The sequence below is a fragment of the Ochotona princeps genome, chromosome 18 (genome assembly GCF_030435755.1).
Source record: "Ochotona princeps isolate mOchPri1 chromosome 18, mOchPri1.hap1, whole genome shotgun sequence".
NCBI classification, from domain to species: Eukaryota; Metazoa; Chordata; class Mammalia; order Lagomorpha; family Ochotonidae; genus Ochotona; species Ochotona princeps.
In genome coordinates this window covers 7742086-7754174 of record NC_080849.1, presented here as the reverse complement: position 1 = coordinate 7754174, position 12089 = coordinate 7742086, and the positions used below count along the sequence as shown (strand labels likewise).

The 12089-nt window shown below is 36.7% G+C and overlaps 1 protein-coding gene across 1 annotated transcript in view; it reads right to left on the bottom strand.

Annotated features, from left to right (window-relative positions):
- CDH19 (cadherin 19) overlaps positions 1-11450 on the bottom strand; it is a 54009-nt gene extending 42559 nt beyond the window's left edge. Inside the window, exon 1 of the mRNA XM_004579441.2 lies at positions 11341-11450. The gene's annotated coding sequence lies outside the window, so the exon portion shown is untranslated. The remainder of the gene's footprint in view (positions 1-11340) is intronic.
- Positions 11451-12089: the final 639 nt, after the last annotated feature.

Sequence of the window (12089 nt, the reverse complement as noted above, 5' to 3'; positions counted from 1 at the left end):
CGTTAAAATAGATTTTCAAAAGTAACTTAACTTTAACAACTCTGCACACACATATAATTACAAATCATATATGCATGTTTGTATATTCTCCTGTAAATTCAATAGCTTGTAGCCAAGAATGAGTCTCTTACACAAAATGTTCATTCTGTCTTCCCATTAAAGCTCTCTAAGCATCTCTATGACAAGACCGATATGTCTTAACATATCTCTGAAGCATGACAGAAATGTGTCCACACCATAGTTTTTTTTTACATATTTTTTAAGCTCATGTATTCTGTTGGTCTTTTCACTGTTCGTACATTTATGTGTTGGGCAAATCAAGTCAGTTTTCCATATTCTGGATTTCTTCTGTGCCCATGTGGTATGATTTCATATTTTCTTATCCTATATACACTGTACACTGTTTAGGACATGTATATCTCTGTCCCATTGGAGTATCTAGAAGGAATACCTAGCTTGTGCTCCTCATGCCAACTCCCTTCTTTGGTGAACCTTGGCAGACTGAAGCATTCATATTCACAGCATCCATGTGGGAGATTCAGATTAAGTTCTCAGCTCTGGGTTTCAGCGTTGGACCCAACTCAACAGTTGTAGGAGTTTGTGGAGTTCTTTCATTCCTTCTGTCTCTACTCTCCCTGTCTCTGTCGCTCCTTTCCTCTCTGTATCGAATACATGCATGGATAAAACTGTGAAGGAATAATGGTAAAATATTCAAAATCAAAACTGTACAAGGCTATCCCACACAGATAATGAAATGATGTAAAATATTAAATATCTGTGTTGATTTCTGTGTTTTTACCTGCTGATTTAAACAACAATTCAGTCATTACACAATGAAAACAATACACTATGGAATGTGTAACATATAATAAAGCGAAATTCATGATGCTGATAATATTAGTAATGCAATGTGAGAATTTAGAAAACATTGTGCTTGAATTGATACAATAGTAATTTAAGTAGGATATTGTGACGTGTAGAAATGCATGTTTAAATTACTAGAGTAATCACTACAAACTATCAAAAATGAGCAAAGGGAATGTGGAAACGGGAAATGTACAAAAAATGAACAGGTGAGGAAGAAAAGTGAAATTAGTACCTCATTGAAAACTGTACTGAATCATTCACTGCATTAAAAAGAAATCAACTAAGATTTCACTAAAAATGATAGATAGACCATAAGTTAAACATTGAAAATTAGCCTGATCATGTACTCATTATAAGAATATACAGGTAATGGATGAGAAAAAGCATGGGAATAGAGCATACAAGCTCTCATCATTGGGTATGCATTTGGCCTAGTGCTTTGGACATACACAGACACCTGTGACTAACACGGTACTGCCGGGCTGGAGTCCTGGCTACACTCCCAGTCCCAGCTTCCTATCAGTGCATACCCCAGAAGGCAGCAGATGAAGTCTCCAATGTTGGGTTTCCAGTCACCTGGTGGAGGGTGGGGGGCAGAGATTTGGATGGAATTACAGGCCCCTGGCTTTGACTTTCTGCTTGCGTGGTTGCTGGTGTTTGATGATGTATATGAGAATTCTCCCTCTCTCAAATAATAAATAAATAAATAAATAAATAAAATCTAAAATACATAGTCATATGGATACAATAATACAAAATAATAGTGATATATCTGTGAACATGGTGGACAATAATCAGGTTATTGATGGAGTTTACAAAAGAATAAAAATGATATATAACACTAAAGTCAAAATCTGCATAACCATTTTGGATAGTAACTTGGTAAAATAGTTTAACTTCATATGTTTTTCACCTACAACTATGGTAGTTACATTTTACTGTGCTATGGCTAAATAAATGTTCAAGTTAATTCATCAGAAAGCAAGTATAATTTGAATTAATATGGATAAAAATTTAAAAATAGCTTATTAGTTAAAATACTATCACTCCTTTTACAAAATTATAAGGTAATATTTGATGCCTTGACATAGAGTCTGTAACAAGTCTAGAAGAAGAAAAATGACTGTTAACATTTATTATAGTGATTACCATGTTAGTGGAAAGTAAAGCTTAATTTAAATATTGAAGATAGAAGATCTGTTACGTAGTCTTCCTTTAAAACAATGAAATTTGTCAAAGCATAACATTCAAAAACTTTCTGTTATATCTATATTTGTGTATGTGTGTCATAATTGGCTTTAAAATTTAAAGTATAATCACTTAATAATCCTAAATTATAGTGAAGATTGTCCTGTAATTTGAGTCTACTACTACTATAAGGATTCTACAAAAATAATGGAGAAATATTTTGGCTATGCTTTATCATATTATATCAAATATTATATAATGGCCACACATTTCAGGGGAAGAGAAAAACGTTTCAGATAGGGGTCTACTTGTGACTGAAGCCTGCTGACAGCTGTCAGCACTGCCAGACTAGAAAAGATGCTGAGGGAGTGGCAGAGAATAAGGAGATCCTACCACTTAGTTGTCTGGAAATGGCCCTCAACACACCAGCACTGACTTTTCCCTCCATGTTTCTAATCCCTGCTCTATTTTCAGTTAGTTGCTTGCATTAATAAAGCCTGCATTATACTTCAATATGTAGAATAAAAACACTTAACAGAGCATGTCATGCTAACATGTTTGAATATAATTTTTCTTTTACTGCTAGTGCCTGTACCAATCAAAAAGCATTCATTAAACATGGGATAGAATGCATTTTAAAATACAAAATGCATAAAATGATATGGGGTTTATATGTTTTCACAGGAGAGGAGGAAATTTTTCATGTCTTTTTTTTCACATAAGTGGAACTAGAAATGAGACCTCCTTTAGGATTTCAACTATCTACCATACATTGTGGTTTACTGAACAGAAGAAAAATGTATTGATAGGCAATAGTGTGAAATCTATCATTGATGGTTTATCTTGTGTATAGTGAATAAAGATCTATGTGCTGCTTTGTAACTTCTAGAAAATTCTTGAAACTAGATGTAAATAAAGATATTTTCTATTATCAGATGTATGGATAATTTTTTCCTCATTTTCATTAAGATACTCATGGTCAAAGAAAGAAAAAAGAGTAAGACAGAAATGATGAATTTGGTGCCAGTCTAGTGTAGGATGAATGTTGGGGCAGGGAAATGTGAATGAGATAAATATGGAACCTTAATCCTGTTTGTGATCTCTTAAAAACCGAGGTAAATGTAGCAGTCTCATAGAGTGACACGATATATAAATGCTTTGAGTGGTTTTGTCACATCCAGCAGTAGGAAATACAGAAGAAATGTGTGTGGAAATAGCTTGCATATATTACAGAGAATGAAGCAATATTTCTGGACCAAAAAGTTTAATAAACTATGTGCCAACTCTTTCTCCAAAAATCTTCATTTGACAGGACTGGAATAAGAATGATCTTTCTCTGTGCCATTTTTGAACTCTCATTAAGCATTTTTTGAATGTTTACCATCACACACTACATATTCCTGGGCTACAGCTTAAGTGATGTAGACTCAGCACGGCATCATTAGGAGACGGTGTGGTAGCACAACAGGCTAATCCTGTGCCTTGCAGTGCTAACATCCCATATTGGTGCAGGTTCTAATCCCAGCTGTTCCACTCCCAAACCAGCTCCTATACTAAGAAAGCAGCAGAGGAGCACCCACATGGGAGACCAGGAAGAAGTTCCTGGCTTCAAGCTGGTCCACCTGTGGCCATTACAACCATTAGGGGAGGGAACCAGGGAATGGAGCATCCTCTCTTTCTCTCTCTGCGTTTTCTTCTCTCTTTACATCTCCCTTTGAAAATAAATGAATAAGTAAATAAATACATCTTAAAATGAAGAATGACACCTACATTAGAGCTTGGTGTGCTTTGTTTAACATTGCACCTCATTCATTGTTTCATGTGATCCTCTAAAATAAACAGCACCCAGGACCACTTCGTATCTGAATGGGGTGCCCTGAATTCTGTACCTCAGTTGTGGTAAAGCTGTGCAATAATAAACAGCGTACGTGGAGTTACACACTGCTTTATTGAACCTGTTGTGGGAAAAAAAATGTTCTGGGATAAGTTATAGATCCAAGATGAAATCTCACTTTCTGATGTCCTCCGTTACAGTGTTCTCCCTTTAGGCACACTCGTCAAGTATATTTTCTTTTTTTCATGCTCCAAATATATTGATTTGTGGAAGATGCATAAGCATCATATGATACTTGAAAAATAAGAATGAAAACCTTTAAATTTATATGAACATTATATACTCACCCATGGGTTCTATTTTTGGAGGGGGAGATCTAGCTAAAAGTAAGGAAATTAAAATATATTAAACAGCCTAGTGTTGTGGCTAGTGTTAAACCATCTTGTGTGACACCAGCATCATGCACGCACACCCGTTCCTATAGCAACTGCACCATTTCCAATCCATGTTCCTGCTAATGACCCAAGTATTTGAGCCCTGCACCCCTGGAGGCCCAGATAAAGTTTCTGGCTTCTGGGTGTGGCTTGACCTCTTTTGGTTGTGGTCATTTGGGGAAAGAACAGCAGATGCAAAATCTCCACCTCTTTCTCTCCCTGAATGTCTGCATCTCTTCCTGTTAAACATAAAAACCTGTAAGACTAAATGAATAAAAAAATTAAAAGACAATTTTTTTAATCTAAGGAAAACATCAATGAGTGTGAAGAAAACTGAGCAGTGCTCTAGAAAGCAGAAACATCACTGAATTAAGGAAAAGCAAATGGATTAAAGATTACTTCATAAGTGTCTGTAGATTTTACTAGTTATCCAATTATTGCATACATATACAAAGGATAAAACATGAAATTACTTTAACCATGAAAACTGTCTCACACTGTAGTGAAGATAAGGAAATTGGCTCTGTACTGATTCCTAAATACCTTGATAAGAAGTGTTCTTCCAACACACCTTCACACCTGTAGGGATTCAAAGCACCAGAGCAGGGGCAAGGACATTAAATGAATGACCAAACCTACTAGCTGTGTGGGTTGAACAGGCAACTGCACCAAGTTTTTCACTTGAGACTTGAGAATAACCATAATAGCGTGTTACACAGACACTTGCAGTGTTGTATCTGTAATGGAAAGTGTTGCTACACTCAGGATATTTCCTGACATAAAGGAAGTATTGTGTTAAATTTTTTTCTGACATAGAGAACCCATTTCATGAATTTTGCAGATACATTTCCAAGAATCCAATATTTTCTTCAGTCTTGCCTCTTTCTTCCTTTCTTTTTCCTTTTCTGTTTCTATGACACATTTTCAATTTATATTAGCAGACTCAATGTCACACAAAATAAAGAGCGCAACAAGTAAATGCAGATTGGCCATTGTTCCGTAGGGTACAGACATGGATTGCGGTCAGCATTCAAACACAAGTAACCAGTTCAGCTCCATATTTATTAAGGTTTTTTTTGTGTGTGTGTGTGTACTCTATATTTTAACTACAACCAGAGAGAAATAACTGTCAGTAGATGAAGGTTAATGTTTAGTCATTTCAATATTTCTCTTTTGAAATATCAGTCATTTCATTTCTATAAAAATATATAGAGTCTTACAAGTTACTTTGTAAAAATAGTTTTTGATGCTTGAATGCCGTTTTTGGTTTTTTTTTTTCGAAACATGACTAAGCGACTATGACAAATAAATGCTGTTCTGCTTGAAGCAATACATGATAGGTGCCTGGACATATAGAAGTTGAAAATGATCCCAGTGTGGCTCAGAACAATTTCATTTTCAAAGAGGACTAATTATGACTTAAGGGATGAAAAATATTATCATCTATGCACTTATACAGTTTGAGACTGAGTCTAATTAGTAATTGTCTTTTCTGTGACCTCTTCTTGGTTACATAAAGATAATTATTCCATCTGTGAAAACGTATAAAAATATAATGCATTCTGGAAGGCTTATGGAAAGCTGAACCATGAGCTCAACTAAGCCTACCCTCTCATGGAGAAAAACAGATGGCAATTAATATAATGTCTCCATCTTTAGAAAGCTATTGGATGGGTTTGGCTAAAATGGTAGATCATAAGATTTCAATTTGTGATAATCAGGAAGTTCTAACCTTACAAAACACACTGAAGGATTTATTCCAAAAATGACACTGAAAGAAGAAATAAAATGTTTCTTCCACCAATTTAAAGATGCACATTAGCTTCTTATTTTAGAATATTAGGTAATAAATGCTTGAAAAATATGATATAGCTTAGGAGGCCAGGTATAGAATAATATTACAGGGGATGTAGTTCATGACGGTTCACCTTGCTCTCTTCTAAGTTAAGGGCTAACAATAAATACTTTTAAAAAGGGGCAGTGCTGTGCCTATCCGCAGCCCCCCTTTTAATTTCATATGTGCTTTTGTAACACCTGACAGAGAAAGTGTTAATGGTTTCTGGCTGGCTTTATACTACACCTGGAAGTCTACATTACCTCAACACTCATTTCAAAAAGGCACTCTATATTTCAATGATTCTATTTGATCCCTTCTGTAGAGATGTAAGAAAATCAATGATATAAAATATTATCTACAGAAAATAAACTCCTAGACCAACTGTTCTGGGTGAACCGTTTTCAGAAACCATTAGCACCTATTGTTTTACCTCACATTTCATTGCCAGCTCTTGTTTTGCACTATGACTTTAATCATGATAACTAATCTAATGTGAGTTTTATGAAAATACCTCTAATGATTGAGTAAGTTCTAAGAAGCATCTAAAGTTACAGAACACAGAAATGGTTGTTCTTTTCCTCCCACTGAGCATCAGCCCTGTTGAGTGCATAACTCCCACCACACTGATTGTGGTCCCTATAAAGGAAGGATCTGAGTAAGAAAACATGGGTGTTAGGATCTACGGACTTATGGGCCTTAGACTTGTTGGCCTGCCTGACAACCTGCTGCATTGCAAAACCTACCTTGGGCAAGCAGGGCCACGACAAGCAGGATATTGCTGCCTGAACATCCCGTGCAAAGCAAGCAGAACAGAACCTCCACCCTTGTTCCTGTTCAAATAGTTAGTTCCTCCCCTGTTCCAATATAGATAATTAGTTCCTCCCCTGTTTCAATATAGATAATTAGTTCCTCCCCTGTTTCAATATACATGATTAGTTCTAGGAAACCCCTCCCCTCCCCTCCTCTACTAGAGAAGAAGATATCTATATCTATATCTATATCTATATCTATATCTATATCTATATCTATATCTATATCTATATCTATCTATCTATCTATGGAGTAAAATAAAGAGCACTGGGCCTTCTCTTTCACCAAGCATGTGTGTCTGGGAGTTTCTTGGGCTAGCAGCCTGGCATTCCCAGTCTACTCTCAGGGTTTGAGCATTGTGCCCTGCAGGTTGAGACACGTGGGGACAATTGAAAGAAATATTCAGACCAATTGGATATCAAACTGTTTCAGAAATATCAATTGAGAGTTTCAAAAAACGGTAATTCAGACCCCTCCAAAAGTTACAAGTGAAGATTCTTGGTAGAAAATGGCACTGGAAGAAGCTATTTCCAGCTCCAGGCGTCCTACACACAGGTGCCCCAGCTCAGTACAGTCGTTGGTGCAGAAGTGACATTAACAAGCACAGCCAGGAGCTGTTTTTGGTTTTTGGCCCAGTTGACAAAGGGGGCAGAGCTGATTGCCTCATCCACCAGGTTTGGAGTCCCCTGGTGTCCACGTGTTGGAAAACCTCTGGATTTATCTGTTGGAGAGCTCATTGAAATTGACTTTGCAGTACATTCTGTCTGCTCCTAGTGTTTGCTGAAGAGACAGAACCAGGGACATTCCAGCTCCAGGTATCAACCAGTACCTGCACAACAAGAACTTGAAAGGACAAAGTGTCCAAAAGGAACATCCACATTTTTTTCCCAAAGCTAAGTGAAGGGATTTTTATTTCTTCCCATTCATCTGCCTGCTCTTAAGAATCCTCAAAGAACTTTCCTGTGTCCCTGACCAGCAGAGAATCCTCGAGTCACAGTATTTCATCCTCACTCCCAAGCATAGATAACACATTTTTGGAGAAGGAGGTAAGTATGTGTCACAGTTTTTGGTATTTTGGTTTAATGTGCCTCTCTGATGGGTTTATATTGACCAACTTTCCAGTCATGCTCTCTCCTTTCTTTAAAAGCCCATCATTTTTCCCAATTCCTTAACACTGAAGCCAGCTATTGGGGAGAGTTCGGGGGGGCTTTCTCTGACCCACAGGTGTTCCACCTTGTCAGTGTGCACTTGTCCTCCAATTATTACTCTACAAACCTCTAGTTCCCATTCAACCATGGGTAGCAGCCAAAAGTGGGTAGGGCTCTCAGCTTTACGGCCACTCTGAGAGTTCTGAAGTCAGTAGTCCATTCTAAAAGTCACCGGACACTTTCATCCTAAAATTCCCTAGTAATACATCTATTTCCAGTCCTCTTTCCCCTCTTTGGATCTTAGTGACCCAGAGTCCATGAAGGGCAGTTGTTCTTAATGTGAGGAGTGATTTAAACATCCCTTTGAACCGGCACCACTTTCTGCTTTCCCTTCTCAAGGCTCACAAAATTCACTCAGTTCCGGTACGCCACCAACAAGATGTAACCTCATGGCATTTTACCTGAGAATCCCATCCACGAGTCTCTCCAGGACCCTCCCCCTAATCTCTGCCTACTACAAATCACGTGTGGCAATCACCCATTATAATCTCAATCACCAATCTCTTGGGGCTCAGCCACAGCCCCTCCCAACTAATTCCCCATGCTCCTCACACCTTCCAAGTTCACCTGGTTTGTATCAAATGAGCCTCCACAGAGCCCCTCTTTCTGGCTCTCCCTGTTCTCCATCTTGCTCCCTTCGCCTGCCCTGGCAGCCCCCCATCCTGCCACTATCGCAATAGATATTTTCCTTTTTGTTCTCTCCCCCTCCACTCCTCTTCCATCCTTGCCCTGCTGGAATAAAGGTGCTCCCTCCTAGGACCTTGCTGCATCTGGCATTTAGGCTTGCAGTAAACTTATCATGAAAAGATGACTTGGTTGTGGGAATTAGCCACGTGTAAGAACTTAATGGCATCTAAAAACCAACATTTTGATGCTGATACTAGTTACCCCTCCTGATACTTGGCCACCTGGCCTTACAGCCAGGACCACTACCAAGATCCGGTCCATGTGTGAGAATCTGTCTTCCGCTGCCTGCCAGCTCCTGCAGACATCTCCTGTTTCAGCCATCATGCACTGCCTGCCAGGGCAGGTGAGAGCAGGAAGCTGGAGTCACGGCCAGAGCTGGCACATGTACTCTGACACGGACACAGGTGTCTGAGTCAACGCCTTAAAGACTGTGCCGAATGTTTTCCACCTGTTTTGTTTGGTGTCAACTATCTTTCTGATAACAATGACAAAAGCAATCCATCTTTCAAATTATTGAGTTATCTTCAACGGTGATAAGAATTTCAGTGGGATTATGGTTTGATTCTCTACTTACAAAGTACTCATTTTGCTATGAAAGGAGAAAATGCAGATACCAGGACAATTATGGACATGAAAGAAAGTCATTTGACAAGAAAATAGAAAAGTTTCATTTTTCTCATATTCACCCAGCACTGTTTTTAGAACTACATAAATAGATAGTAATTAATCCTAAGAAAAGAAGATATGTCAGAAAATCAGCATCTCCTAAACAGAGTAAAATTCATATGTACGTATGAATTATAGATATAATATTTTATAATATATAGTATGAATATATTATATATAATTATATATTATAATTATATATATATCCCTGAATATAAATGCTCATATGAATGTAATATATATGAATATATATATGACTGTATATATGCTATCTTGAATATATATGTATATATAGTCATTGTATTACTACTCAATAATATGCTAAACAATTCCCTGTACCTCATTGTTTATTGTTTATAAGATGATAGTTACAAAATTCATGTCTTCAGTGAGTGAGAAGGAGCCAGGGTGAAGTCAAATTTTTATAACAACAAAGTATGGAATTTATGAAAAAAAAAGTCTGGTTTCTTAAGAATCATAAAAAAACATTTGTAAACATTATCTCAAAGTGTCATAAATTCATGATGATTTAAGCAAATTGATTTGTGAATAAAGTACAAACATGTCCTATGGATAGCTACCTTGAAAAAATTTCAAAGTGCAAAACAGAGTTAAGCAAAATAGCAGTGAGAAACAAATGTTTTAAGAGAAGTTGAGGAGACGAGTGTGTTGGCATAATATGTAACTGGATCCAGAAATAAAGTAGAGACCACTAAAAATGACACTAAAATACAGATATAATTTATGGAATGATCTGATACAATTCACTAGATCTTACAAAGCCTCCGCAATGTTGAAAACAAACACATGTGGGAGAAAGACATAAACTGATTTCTCATGTACATAAAAAACATTACTTAAAAGAATGAGTAATCCTTGGCTTTGAATTTTGAAGTGTTTATTCAATAGAGAAACACCTTTATTAGTATTTCAGTGTGTGTTATTTTTCTATATTCTACTTCTATATTTAAGAATATCTTTTGGCAACCTTACTTTGGAATATTCCAGAAGAAATAGTAAATCCCATGTACTTACGGCTTCCAAGGAGAATTGAAACTGTATTTAGTATATTTCACATTTTCATTTTCTTAATTATACATTTATATCCTCCCTTTTAATGGGCTAACCTTTTCATTTTGTATAATGTACATAATACACAATAATTAGTTATGTGCAGATAAGTACAGGTCTGGAAGCATATTCATTTTTATTATGATAATATCCATTATTTTACTTTTGTTAAAATTATTACAACACTTTTAATCATTTAAAATTTTTGCTTGAAGAACTTTTAACTAATAATAGAAATCTGACAGCCAGTAGTCATAGTAAATAATAAGAAACCGAGTATGTGTATACTAGCTTTGATTATCAAAAAAGTACTGTTATTCAAATATGTGGGAAGTCCCATTCTGCATAAATATTTACTACAATGTGTTACCTATGAACTTAAAAGTATTTATTTTCTGATTAAATACACTTTTGATTCTTTCATTATTTGCATCGGCTGTTGATGTAGAGGTAAATACATGGTAAATTCAAAATAAAATTGTTGAGAGACAATGCTGTCTGTCCTCCAAAAAACTGAAGATTTAAATCTCTGAGCATCTGGGCAGTGTTTGCAACTCACTCCATGTTTCAGAGAACAGTCCCCACACATTCCTGCTCTGAAGAGTACAGAACACATTGGGGTTCAAGATATTTGGAATGAAGTTCAGACTCACAAGTTTCTCAAGTCGGGCTTGGCCCAGTCTATTCATTAAAGCAGTGTTATATAATTCAGCACATGCCACACTGTCGCCGTCTTACCTGTGTCACCTTGAGTTACAGGGTTTCTGATGAGTCTGACTTTCACACTTGGTGAGACGCAGGAGCAGCTGTAGAAGAGAGACTTCTTAGCAAACTTTCCATGCAGCACTCCGCTCTGAGTTGCAGCTACTCGTGCTTTTAGTACCACAAAACTGTCAGTATGTCACTGCTCACTGACTGCTATTTTGGGTTCTCTGAGTGAAGCCATGAACACTGAGCCTTTTGTGCGAAATATCATAAGGGCATTCTGATACTCGGTCATTGCCCGGGATTTAAATGCAGACAGCTAAGCAGTTGGCATGAACTGATTATCTTTTCTTTTTCTTAACAACAAGGAAAAAGAATATAAAGTGCTTACAGGCTTAAGGTTACAAGGAGGGAATTCAACTTAAGTAAGAGAACTTACAAGTGGAAAGGACATGCCCTAGGTTTGGGGAATAGTTGGAGAGACAAATGGTCAATTCAAAGCACACACAAGTTACTAAAAAGAGGGAAGCTTTTCCAGTATGCATCTATGCCCTCTGGCTATTTCTTAATTCAGCCATTTCTAGACAGGAATCAAGTAAAAGGCATAATGGTGGCACAGTGTCTAAATTAGAATATTTTACTTTTCCTTGATTTATATTTTAATTGCTTATTATCTTTACTCATATTCATAATTGGATTTTGTTGTAAAATAATTATTAGTTATTACAAGACATAAATTCATTCTTCACACTTTAGTTATGCTGTTTCTATATAAAAGCTAT